Raw genomic sequence first — 13,614 nt, 5'->3', positions numbered from 1 at the left:
AACCAAGCTCTGCTTTTCAGCACAATGGTAACCACAAAAGTTACAGAACAGAAAAACCCCCAGAAACTCTTTTAGATGTCCAACATAACTGAACATTAAACACTAACATTAAACTTCAACATTCAGTTACAAAAATCAACTGCCCAGAAAAATAAAGGTTTACGTAGTCCCAACACAAAAAGATATACGGCAACCTCCATTTTACAAATTTAATTAGATTGAATGTAATGATATTGAATGCAAATGACAAAAAAACAAAATAGTCAATAATTATGTTTCTATCAACTTTATGAACTATGATGCATGCAAAAATGATACATTGACCAGTCTCTTGTGTCTTGCTCATTCCATACATTACATAAAAAAGCTAGCATGCTAATGTGCAGTATTGCTAGCTGCAAGTTAACCTGTTAGACAGTATTCAGTCGAATTTTATTTGGAGTTACTCATTTTCAGACCACACACATTTGGGTCTACATGATACTTTTAAAAGTCATTTCTAACATGTGAAGCTACTATCCACAACTGGATCAAGTTAAGCCAAATTATATGATAGCCTATAGTGTGCTTGCTAAAGCTAACATAATTTGTTTCAATCCCTAAACTCTGGTGCCGTTCGTCCCACACATTTTTTTTTGCTACAGACATGATTGATACCTTAAATCATGCATTTTGCTGAGGAGGAGTGTGCTGGTACTTTTCTAAGCAATAAAACTTATGATTTTTGCCTGGCGAACAATAAAATAGTGAGATAAAAAAAATCCCATAAGTTCAACCGAATCATATTTAGAGACCTGAGGGTGGACTTGCCTAGAAACCACCCTAGCAACCACCCAGAACACCTTTTGAACATGCAAATCACACATTTTGATGCTAAAGTATATTTGCCACATTCTCCTGGATTAATCTTGCTTTTTCAAAGGACTATTGTGTTTCATACTTCACACAGTTGCCTAATTTATTCTTTTTTTTTAGCCCCATTTTCTGCTGTTTTTCTCCTACTGCTCAAATTTGCTACAACACATCAATTATTCATATATTCAATTCATAGTCAATTAACGTATCCCAACTGCTGTGATGAAGCGTTCCGAAGAGGACACTTTAATATCGCATGTGAGGTGCAGGGGAAACTTATTTCTCGTCTGCTGTAGCCTCGGGGGCTTCTGGGTATGAAACGCAAACGAAATGTCCTGTGCAATCCAGCAACGACGTATTATTATTCCACTCAGAGTGCCATAAGAGAGCTGGATATTTGGCTCGTCATGTAAAAAGGAAACTCTGCAGCAGAAAGAGGTCAGCGGTCATGTCCAGCCACAGTAGAGCCATTCAGGCCATGACGAGAGCCGTCCAACACGCGGGGAGGTCACGGCGCTTCCGTTAACACACACACTGTCATCTTTATCAAGTCTCGCTTTGATATTGTAATAGGCATGCGATTTGCGCATTTAAGCAGCTTTCCGTGACTGGAACGTTCTGTGTCGGGAATGATGGAAAAAGAAGTGAAATGATAGAGGGAGAGGGAGGAATGTGGAGTGAAGTTTGAGTGAGAGGGACTCTTTTTGGGCACTGCCAGGCATGCAGCAGAAGAGACGGGCATATGCATGCATGCTTTTTTATTTATTTATTTATTTATTTTTATTCTTGGTTTCACTCATTTGTTCACTTGTCAACAGGGTTATTATCTTTGACTAAAACTAAAACCATAAAGAAACATTTTTGTTACTTGAAACAAATGTTAAAGGCACAATATGTAAGATTTTTGGATTAAAATATCCAAAAACCACTAGAACAATAGCTATGTTTCCATCCAAAGTTGCGTATTTAACTTATGCGCATATTTTGAATATTGCATAAAACATTTGCGAATAAAGCACTGTTTCCGTCCTGCCAGTCAAAGAGAACAAAAATGTCACTTCCTGATACACAGGCGCTAAATATAACTAAGAAAAATGAAAGTTTCTGCAAATTGTATATAATAATTTTCATATATAATAAATTATTTGCGCCTCAGAGCGTGCAGACGAAAAGCAAAAAACGTTGTCATGTTATCTTGCATTCAAATGCCTGGTATTTGTGAACGCAGTTGTGTGGGGCGCTTCAGGGAGGGAATTAAACCGAACCACTTTAACAACAGACTTTGCTCAAGCATTATACAATGACCAAAAACAGCATTTCAGATGCTGTGTAATGAGCTCGGTCTGCTGGTTGGTCCAGTTATGCTGTTACATTGCAAAGTCACGTCTTTTTTGATGCGCATCAAGGAATTTATTCGGTAAAAGTTTGTGCATGTTTTCGTGTCGCATAAAAAATGTATCCTACTCATTTGAGTACATAAGGTTTTTTTATGTGCATTTTTAGAATTTATGCGCATCTTGGCGTTTCCATCCAGCGTTTTTATTCATTTATTTATTTATTTATTTTTTTATGCGATATCCCAAAATGCACATAAAAATAGGTGGATGGAAACATAGCTAATGTTATATATTTTGTTGACTTGTGTACTTGCATTATCCCAGATGTTTCCAAGAATGTTTAAATCCAGAGAAATAAGCAATTTTAACCAGGACACGGACCGGGTCCGCACGTCGCCTATCAATGACATCATACCTGCGTTACCCTCGATTTCTGGTTTTATTTTGTAGAAACCATGGAAACACCAAAGACGCTTTAATATATTATGTTTTATTAGACAATGGAACAACTGTTTCGATACATTTATAGACAAAAAACTAATTGTTATATAGCTCAACACCTTTAATCTTATTGTTTAAATATCGTTTTCTTGATTTTCTGCGAGTACCATGTTCATGCCTCAGAGACGACACTATTTTGTCAAGTGGCTAACATAGCATAATCAGATGCAGCTTTATTTTTAGTAACAGTAATACAGCATTTTCTCCATCATACAATATGTTTTAATTGCATGCCATTTACCAACACAAGCCATCCAGCATTTATTAATATGATATTCTAATATCGATCTAGCTTATTGCAGTGTGCAACAAGCGTCTCATAGCAGCCGCCGAGCGAACGCACAGATTAACGTTATAACATCATTTTCAACACACTCAAATGTATCTAATATGATAAACAGCTCTGTGTTACCCCACATACGCTTGACCGGAAGAAGTGGAAGCGGCGACTGTGGCATAATAAAAGTTCTGCTGCTCTTAAGCCATGTGTCGCGTTCGTCTCTCATTAGCAATCGCTCCAGCGATCTGCTTCATCCGCTCCTGCTCTGCTTCCTACTACAGTAACGTTAATATTCTCATTCATGAATATGATTTCTGCCCGGGTCCTGTCAGAGTCTTTTCCTCTGTCTGTGATGTGAAGACACCTCCCATGATTCCGCACTCAATCTCGACGTCATTAAACTACGCCTTTGTTTTGAATAGAAGACCTCTAGTGGCAAAAATTACATATTGTGCTTTTAAAGGTACACTATGTAACTTTTGGCCCTCTAGTGGTTAAAAAAAATGCATGCATTTTGTGGAAGAACATTGTTTTGGTTGTGCTTGGGCTCTGCGAGACTGTGCGGATGAATATAGTTCTCCTACTGCTCATAAAACATTCACTACTAGGCTTAAGAGATATAACCAGTTTAGATGGAAAGGATCTGACTAGCTGAAGATGTTGCTGTAGCTTTATCCATTAAAAGACACAAGGTACTTCCTTGAAAATAAATTCCATCACAGAGCTACAACAACCATAATGAAATGACCCTTCACAATAGATGATGCTTTACGATGAACTCTGTTAGAGAGTGACATATGGCAGTTTATCTGTACAATTCACAGCATGTTCTCCAACCAGTACGGCCATATAGGTCGTTTGTCACTTCCCTGAAATACGACCCATAGGAGTGTTTACTAAAGATGCACCCCTCTCGACAACAGGACACTTTCATTTTAATGCATTGTTCCCTTTTATCTGCATCATATTTCGGGTTTCGCGTAGCTCAATTGGCAGAGCATTGCAATAACAATTTGCAATCATGTGATCGTGGGTTCGATCCCAGGGAAGGCATGTGCTCATAAAGTGTATATGCACTAGAAATCGCTAAGGGTAGGTTTAGGAGTGGGGTGGGTGTAGTTGTTATTAAAAAAAAATGAGTTTTGCTGAATAAAAATAGGAGAAATTATGTAAAAACTCCACACATTGCATTTAAATGAACATGCATTTTGATTGGTAACAACAGTCATACGTCATTTCATGACGACAGACATAACACGACACTGTCATTATTTTTACGCCAGCTAGAGGGCGCATGACTTTAAAACGTAAATATAGGTCGTAAAAAGGTGCTTGAAAAACGACCTATAGGGTCGTTTTTTGTTGGAGGACAGTCTCTCAGTTAAATACCTTACTCACCTGTTGATTAATAAAAACACCATCTCCCCATCGCTTTTACACGGGCGAGTGATGTATGCACGCAATTTTCTGCAAAAACCATCCCATCAGATCTAAAATATGAACACTTATAATAGTTTTTATAATAACATATTTTGGAAGAAGGATTGATGATGTATTAAATCATTATTTAAATTAAAATTTTGTTAATTTTGAACAAAAAAAGTTACATGGTTTACCTCTAACTGAAATAAATTTAAAAAAAAAAATTTAAACATTTTATTTCAGCTAGAGGCAACATTTCTCATTTCCATTTAAACTAAAACTAATAATAAAAAACTAATAAAAAAAATTTAATTATTTAGATGTATTTAAAAAAAAAACTAACAAAAACAACAAAATTACAAAATTTTTAACTAAAATGAAAGTAAAAAAACAAAAATCTAAAACAAAAATCTAATTCGAATTAAAAGGTTAGTGAAAATTCTGTCATTTATTACTCACCCTCATGTCGTTCCAAACCCGTAAGACCTTCATTCATCTTCAGAACACAAATTTAAATATATTTTTGATTAAATCCGAGGGTTTCTGATCCACACATAGGCAGCAACGTCACTGCAACTTTTGACGTCCAGAAAAGTAGTAAAGACGTCATTAAAATAGTCCATGTGACTACAGTGGTTCAACCTTAATGTTACGAAGCGACGAGAATACTTTTTGTGCGCAAAAACAAAACAAAAATAATGACTTTATTCAACAATTTCCGAAGATGAACGAAGGTCTTACGGGTTTGTAACGACATGAGGGTGAGTAATTAGACAGAAATTTCGGTAACACTTTAGTATAGGGAACACATATAAACTATTAACTACGACTTTTCCCTCAATAAACTCCTAATTTACCACTTATTAATAGTTAGTAAGGTAATTGTTAAGTTTAGGTATTGGGTAGGATTAAGAATGTAGAATAAGGCATTAATATGTGCTTAATAAGTACTAACAAATAGCCAGTATTCTATAAATTTGCATGCTAATAAGCAACTAGTTAAAAGACCCTAAAATAAAGTGTTTTAAAAATGTCATTTTTGGGTGAGCTAACCCTTTAACACAAACTGTAATAGTTATATGTCTGTTATTTAATCACATCTTTGCTCTCTGTCTTCTCCACTCTGGTACATGTCCTGTGTGGGGGTTTCTGTGCAAGTTGGTGTTTTGTTTTTATTTCAACCACAGGTTCTGCAAAATGCATGAGGTGTGAATGCAAACTACTTTTTTGAGTCATGTGGCATTGAAAGGCAAACCACGATTTTAAGAACTTGCTGATGAGGTCTTTATTTTGATCTACAAGGAAGATGCGTGTCCGGCCAAGTCTGTGTTCTCATCCTGTTCTTTTTTATCTTTTGTGAATTTCCCCCAACCCCCCCCTTTTTAAAAAAAGTTTTTTTTTGTTCTTAAATATAAAAATGAAAATATGTGCAAGTGTGCTTGTTTGTTTTTCTTTCACTTTTAAAATTTTCTGACCAATAATGTTTTTTTCTTTCATTTTTGCATGTCAGCCATCTTTTATTTCCCTTTGTCTTTAGAATTTGATGGTGGAATTTGATTATTAAAAACCAAATAAAAATGGATGTGCTCACTCTCGTATAGAGAAGCTTTATGTCTAGACTCATCGCATTTTTACCACATCTGTTGTTAAAAATATCAGCGTATGGTTGCATGTCAGCATACAGACCAACATGAGGCTGAGTAAATCATGACAGTATTTTTATTTTAGGTAACCTAATCCTTTAATCAGAGCATAACCAACTCATTAGATCACTCGTTTCTGGATGAACCTTAATGCTCTGCGTTCATGTTGTTTGTTTGCTCTAGCCATTGGCCTCTCTTTTATTTTTTAAACACCATCCACAGTGTGACATGCATCCCATGGGCGGCTATCTGAATAAAATTGATTATTGCTTTCAGGCATCCCTATAAGAGCTTTGCCATCAGTTCAGGAATATTAACACTCTGGATATGTATTGATGTCTGATCCGGTATGGATGTGCATGTGTGTCTGGTTGAGTGTGTGCGCTCTCTATTCACCGCCTGTCCTTGTGTGCCAGCGCGTATTTGGACATGAAGAGCCGTTTAGAGTCCTCCTAACAAATCAGCATTGTTCTGTTGTGGGCCCAGTCCTTGGCTTCAGGAGTGTAAACAGACAACTGTTGGCCGCTGCGCTTCCTGCCAAAACTTCTTATGTGAACATACGCTCCGAGCCCATTCCTCCAAACACGGCCCTCCGCAGTCGGAACGCACGGCTATTTCTAATTCTGTACCATTATCAAGAGAAACGTTTTATTCGAAAGCAATTGTAATTAAATGAGAGCCAATTCTCACCAGTGTTTCTTTGCATTTCCTCCTTCCTCTCCTCCCCCTCACTTCATTATTTCAGGGATGCGTCCATTTTTGTTCCACCTGCCAATAATGGTTTCCACCCACCGCCGCGCAGATTTCCCCCCAATTACTGCATGTCACCCTTTCACCCCGCAGCCCCCTCCCTCCCGGTCCATTCATTACGCTCGCTGTCGCTCAGTCTGCATCAGTCTCTCTCCCTCTTTCTCTGGTCACTCTGTCCGTCTTCTTCCCGTCTTTGTGTGCTGGATTAATATTTTATGAGCTCCTTGATGACGGGTGTTCACTGCTGGGCAAACAGCCCCAGCTGAGCGCCCCCAGTCTCCCCGCATGCCTGCTCATCAGTAAACCCTCTGGGGAGCCCTTCTCTCTCAACTCTCTCCCCTTCACTGACTCTCTCTCTCTTTCTATCGCTTTCTTCTCCAGCTCAAACTAAATACAATGAGCCATCATCGTTTCTTTGCTGTGTCAAGGAGATTTTGTGCTTTTGTGTGAGGCAGGGTTATTATTGTTAACTAAAACTAAAACCATAACCATAAAAATAAAACACTTTTGTTACTTGAAATAAACTTTAACTGAAATAAAATAAAATATTTAAACATTTACAGCATTTTCATTTTGTTTAACTTGATGTATTAAAATAACTAAAACTGAGAAAAAAACTATATAGATATTTTTTAAAATCTTAAATGTCACGTGATTTAAATCTTTTTTAAATATTTTTTTCATTTTAATTACTAAAACAGAAAATATAAAATAAAAACGAATTAAAAATATTAATAAAGACTGTAATAGTATATAGTATAGCATAATGGTATAATAATCTCAATGATACTAAAATAAAGCCCTGTTCACACCAAGAACGATAACTATAAACATAACTATATCGATAACTATGGGTACGTTTACATGATACCAATGTACTAAAAATGGAAACGTTTTTCCTTTGCATTTTTCGCTGTACAACATTGTCAAAACGTTCCCAGTTCATACAGATCCGCGAAAATGATTAAAAACACTGTTTTATGCTGCCAGGCCAGTAGATGGCGATGTCACTTTGTAAAGAAACACTGCACGCCTACACACTGAACATGTAATACACATGCCCATGACGTCACTGTTTTCACAAATTCGCATTTTTGTAGTTTACATGGAGACTGTAACTTTCATTTTCAAAAACTTGGAAAGGTTTGCGTTTTCAAGCCCCCAAAACACCATTGCCGTGTAAATGAACAGCCAAAACGCATAAAAAGTTTTCAGTTTTTAGTTGAATATGGTGTCGTGTAAACGACCCCTATATTAGAACAATATCATATGTTGGTGTGGATGCTGTTTACCCTAATGGGGCGTTCACACCAGACGCGACTTGCGCGAATAAATCGCGCTATTTGCGCTTAGTTGGATGCTTGAACATTTTGAGTTTACTCACTTCATTCGCGCATGAAATTCACTTCACAACAGATGCGAATTCGCGTCATGAGAGGGGCTTCTGCCAGGCGGCTCCAGTCTCGTTTTTGCACACTTCCTCTGAATAAACACATCAACTCATCAGCAGGAAAGTAGTTGTAAAATACAGCGAATAAGCTCAATTTGCCGGCTTTAGCTAGCTTGTAGTCTCAATATGTATATATTTATAGCTCAAATTGAGTAAAGAGCGTTTTTTACAATTTACCAGATTGTCCGAACTCCTCATTCACTTTCTTCCAAGCGTTGTATTCCTGTTTCTATAAAAGTATGAAAATGTATTGTACAGCTCCGGGTATCCACATACAGCGACGATGATTTTGTCCTCCATTGTTGTTTTAGATTTCTGCCTCCTCTCGCTACGTCGTAATCACGTCACTACTAGAGCAAGCTGATTGGCGAAAATTTGCGTCGCGTTAACCGAAGTTCAGATTTTTCAACTCACGCAAATCACGCGTTACGCGCGTCAAACGCCCAAAAAGTTCAATTTGCGCCACGTCATTCGCGCCACAGGATGTCTATTCACATCTTTGCATTGACTTAACATGTAAATCACTCGCGCTTAACGCTTCATTCGCGTCTGGTGTGAACGCACCATAAGTCCGCGCTGCGATTTTGTCGTCTGTCTCTTTAAATGCTCAAGCTCTTTAAAGCAGGATGGATTCCGATTGGCTGTCATTGTTTTTATCATTCATCAGCTGGAAAAAATAGTTGTGAAAGTGATTCCAACAATATTGTTTCTCTCTGCCGTTATCGTATCATATTTAGAACAATTTTTAGAAGTATATCTTTATCGTTATCTTTATAGTTATCATCCTCGGTGTGAAAAAAAAAATATGGGTTTTATGAGCTCATCGGCTCTGGCTGAGCTGTGATCTAAGTGAAACGCTATTGGGATTCTAGATATATCCCACCCTGTCTTCCTGTTTCTTTGGAAATTACATCAACACCGTGAATGAAGCTGCGGGTTCCAAGGCACTTCAGTAGGCCTTTAACTTAGCGGCTATGTTTATGCAACTGGCCCTCACTGGTCATAACTTTTTACAGTCAGTTACATAAAAAGGTAGATTGGTCTAATTTGAATCTGAAAAGTAAGACTGATTGCCTCTTAGTAAACTGCTAGTTGGGCAAACTAGCCTATAGTGGATATGTTTATGCAACTGGCCCCTGTTTCTAACTGATTTCTCCTTGACAAAAAAAAAAGAGACTGAAGCAATTTGCAGTAAGGTGTGTGTATGTTGGCACTAATGTTTTTCCCCCTGGTGTATTTAAAATGCATCTCTTTTTAAATGCTCTTGTAGGTTGACACCGTGGGAAATGTCACAGCCGGGTGACATTTGACAAATGAAGCCCAGCGGATGGCAAAGAATCTATTAAAGGCGGTGCGTTTGAGAGATCTGCATTCGTTTTCAATTGGTATTGTGTGAACCCGACAGTATCCGTGTCAAAACCCGGTGCAACAGAAACACACGGGTGTCAAACCCCATCTGCTCTCTCCAGCTGCGGCGCGGAGAGGCGTGTCCCTGCCTCCCCCCGCATCACCCCAAATCCACTCCAAATGCAGCACGCTTCAGTTCATGCCTGAATGTGAGCATTAAATATTGAGGAGAGGTGCTGCAGGCTTATTTGATGATTTTTTGGGGGATTAAACTTTGGTTGGATTTAATTTTGACCCTCTACAACATGTTGCTTTACTAGTAAAAAAAAATACTTTAATTACATTAGCGTTGGTTAGCAGCTTAAAATAACATGTAATAATGTTACTATGAAATATACTAATGTTCCATATGTTTTCACATATGTACAGACCCCTAATTTTACATATTGATTCCTAAATAATGTTTTTAATAATTCTAAATTGTTTTTTGGAAAAAAAAAAAAGCATGTTCATATACATACATTAAGTGTTTTACTTAATATGTTCTTAAATAAACAATATTCTGAAAAATGTTTTGACAATTTCTGTGGAATCTACATCATTTTTGATAAATGCATATTTGTATACCTCATTAAGATGATTCCTAATTTGCATACTTCAAGTTTAAAAGCAACATAAACTCACAATACAAAATAAATCGATTCTGGCAAAGTTTCATTTTCATTAAAGGTGCTATTAATGATTTCATTTGCGCCATTTTGCTGACTTCCTTCAAATGACATGTCAGCCAACCCTGTGTCAGCAAATCAATTTCATTGACAGGCTCAGTGTTTCTGTGATTGATTACATTTTCTTATTGGCTAAATATCACTCATTATCATAATAATTTCAATGATACATGTCAGGTAATAAGGACATTTTATGTATGATATTCCTCAAAAAATAAATAAATACATAAAATAATAATAATAATAGAGCACCTTTAATGAAAAGGAAAAACTGCTCTCTCTCTCTCTCTCTCTCTCTCTCTCTCTCTCTCTCTCTCTCTCTCGATCTTTACCAAAGCATTAAGACACAGTAAAAACTGTGACAGAAAAGAAAGTCAGTAATGTTAATAAAAATAACAACTACATATAATAATAGCAATAATATATAAAGGAAAAGAAAATGAAACGCTAATATGAAAACAAAATGTTTTGTCTATCTGTTCACCTGTAGTACCTCTACGTACGGCTAAGCCCCGCCCACTCCCCAAACGCTTCATTGAAACTGTTTCATGACGTGTTTGGAAAACCCCGCCCTCCCCCCCAGAGCCGCTTTGCGCTGCTCGCTCGAGTCTGAGCTCCTCCACAACAATGTAGCACACGCATAATGGGATTTACCGGGTTCACTTTCAAACGCTTTTGTTGTTGTTTTAAAAATTAACGAGAGTTTCGCTTTGACTTCCAAGGGGATGAAACGCAGTGCCGCTGAATGAAGTGAGTAAAATAGTTCGCTGGAAAACTTTTCAGCATTTATGCGTTTTTTGGATTGTGAGCGCTGTGGATGCTTTAAAAACACATTGTGGTTTTTTTTACCTTTTGCTGTTTAAAGGTTAAAATAAGTGTATTTCAGTTTTGTTTCAGGGGTTATGTTACACTGAATGTCAAAGTACTTATGAGGTTCATTAAATTAAGGATAGTGATTACTATGCATTGTTTTCCTCCTTTACCTGACATGACTCTCATTTAGTACCTATTTCATAACTTACCATCAGAGCACTGAATATAATGCATCTTTGTGTTCAGTTCGTTGTCCAGCATGTTCTGTTTATATTTTATAACCTTTCAGGAGGTTCACGCACTCTGGGACAGACCTCTGAGAGTATCCATTGATTTTTACTCTTGCATTCTATTTCAATCTCTAACAAGCTTCCCTTTGATAGGGAAAAAAAGCAAAAGCAAAAACTTTTTTTTTCATCTTTATTTAAGTGTCTGCCATTTAAATGTAGTTTGCAAACATTTTCAAACATCTAAAATGCCTTTGTTCTTTAACGCTTTCCTTTTTTCTTGAATGCTTTTCATTAATCTCTGTTTATAAAACTTTAACTGGGCTTATTTCGTCTGTCATTGTAGATAAATAGCATCACACAAATGTCAATGCATTTGAAACAACATTATATCAGACAGCTGCGTTGGCAGCTTATTCTCAAGACTCTAATTAGTCCAAGGTGACTAGTCAAAGACCTACAAATGCCACGATAACCTGTTGTGGAGTGGATCTAATGTATTCAGGCTTAATTGGAAGATAACTAGATGTTTAATCACACATTTACTCAGTGGTTTTCCAGCCTCTGTATCAGCAGCTTGCGGTTATTGTACTATTCCTCCGGGAGGTGTGGCGTGCCACTCTAGGAGTCGCGATTCGGATTGTGTCTTTTCAGCGGCCGTACCAAGTTTCATGAAACCTGAACATCTCTTTTCACCCTCTCTTTCTTTTTCACGCACTCCCCCCGTTGTTTTGACTCCATTGTCTCCTTTCTAAATGCCTCCTCCCTTTTAGTCCCTGAGGAGTGGTGGGTTTTCACCTTGTGTTCAGCATATGGGGGGCGTAATTTGCCGCTCGTGTTGACATTCTTTTATTGTTTTGTGCACCCGGTACCCACAAACAAGTTTTTTTTTTTTTCTCCCTCTAGTCTCTTAATTTGAAATTGCACTCCTGCGTATTTGCATTTTCTTTCCCTCTTCAAAGACGGCCCTTATCTTGTAAAACGTTTGGCTTGTAAACGCTTGGGGGAACCTTCATTCAGAGTCATTATTACGCTCTCAAAGCTGGGCAGACAAAACATACAGCTTTGTTGTTGTTGTTTTCAGCCTCTAAAACAGCTATTAAATAGGGTGTGTAATGTACGAAGTAGCCCGTGAATTAGGTGCCAGCTCCCTTCCTGTCGGTTTCACTGGAGTGAGCGTGTTTATCTGCCCCCATCAAATAATTAATGTTGCATTTTTATGCACGCAGATGCTTGTCAAGGTGGTGATGAAAGCAGCGTGGGCCGCTCACGAGTGAGAGTCTGGCGGTGTGAAAATGAGAGCCGAAGGTGAAACCTAATAATCATCATCATACGGTTGATGGTTCCAGAACTGTTTTTAAAATTCACAGAGAGTAGACACTTCTCACACTCATCCAGCTTATGAATATAGATGTGCACCTTTCTAACCTGCCAGAACTGTTGAATTCAATCAGCGTAAAATTGAAACGGCACTTTTTTAAAAGGTTTACTATGATTACCTGTAGGTTGCTTTCAAAAGAGCTACTCGGTGTCATTTTCCTGTAGATTCGCAGACTTTGCTTTTGATAAAAGCTTGCTTGAGCATCATTATATCTCCCATTGTGGCCATTATGGCTCATTACCATCAAAATAAGATGTCATCATATTTGTTTGTTCAGAGAGGTGATAATTACAGGGAGCCGGAGATGATTGGTTGCCTGACTCACTTATTCCGACCGCAGCCGTGTTTTCTCCACCAGAAATTCCTACAGGACCTAAACGCACTCCGCAGCACCCTGCTAACCTCTTGCTCTTCTTGCCGAAACGCCCTGATGATATCAGATATCTAGCAGCGTGCGTGAAATATGCACGAAATATTCATGAGCTCAGTTGGAGAGTATAAAGAGGCAACAAGGAGAGGAGGATTTGGTGGAAACAGAGGACAGATTGCAACAGAGATACAAAGATAGTTGAGTTGGCGCGGCAGGAGGGAGAAAAGATTGAGTAAATACGAAACGGCGAGTCTCTTCTATAAAATATTAGGAGTCTGAGTAGCATACAACTGTCAGCGATGAAATATGTACGTGGTTACATTACTAATCACTGTATTTTATCACACTCCCGCTTTCTGTTCTTCAAGCAGCGAGATGCTTTCGCTGTTGTTTTTTGCCTATCTATCTATTTTTTTTTTTTTTTTTTTCAATTTTCCCCACCTTCTCTTTTTCCATATTTCCCAAAGTATCACCCCCTCCTGCATGGGTGTAGACTAGAGTATGGAAATG

The 13,614-nt window shown here is 37.8% G+C and overlaps 1 protein-coding gene across 4 annotated transcripts in view; it reads left to right on the top strand.

Moving 5' to 3' along the window:
• plxnb3 (plexin B3) overlaps positions 1 to 13,614 on the top strand; it is a 90,726-nt gene that overhangs the window by 27,495 nt on the left and 49,617 nt on the right. For 2 of the 4 annotated variants that reach the window (XM_051903416.1, XM_051903414.1), the window contains exon 1: positions 10,898 to 11,063. The exons of the other annotated variants lie outside the window; for them this stretch is intronic. The gene's annotated coding sequence lies outside the window, so the exon portion shown is untranslated. Of the gene's footprint in view, positions 1 to 10,897; positions 11,064 to 13,614 lie in introns of those variants that run through there. 4 annotated transcript variants of the gene reach the window in all.

Source organism: Ctenopharyngodon idella, chromosome 8 (genome assembly GCF_019924925.1).
Source record: "Ctenopharyngodon idella isolate HZGC_01 chromosome 8, HZGC01, whole genome shotgun sequence".
Lineage (NCBI taxonomy): Eukaryota > Metazoa > Chordata > Actinopteri > Cypriniformes > Xenocyprididae > Ctenopharyngodon > Ctenopharyngodon idella.
Note: the sequence above shows the minus strand (reverse complement) of the source record. Positions and strands in the feature narration are given on the sequence as shown.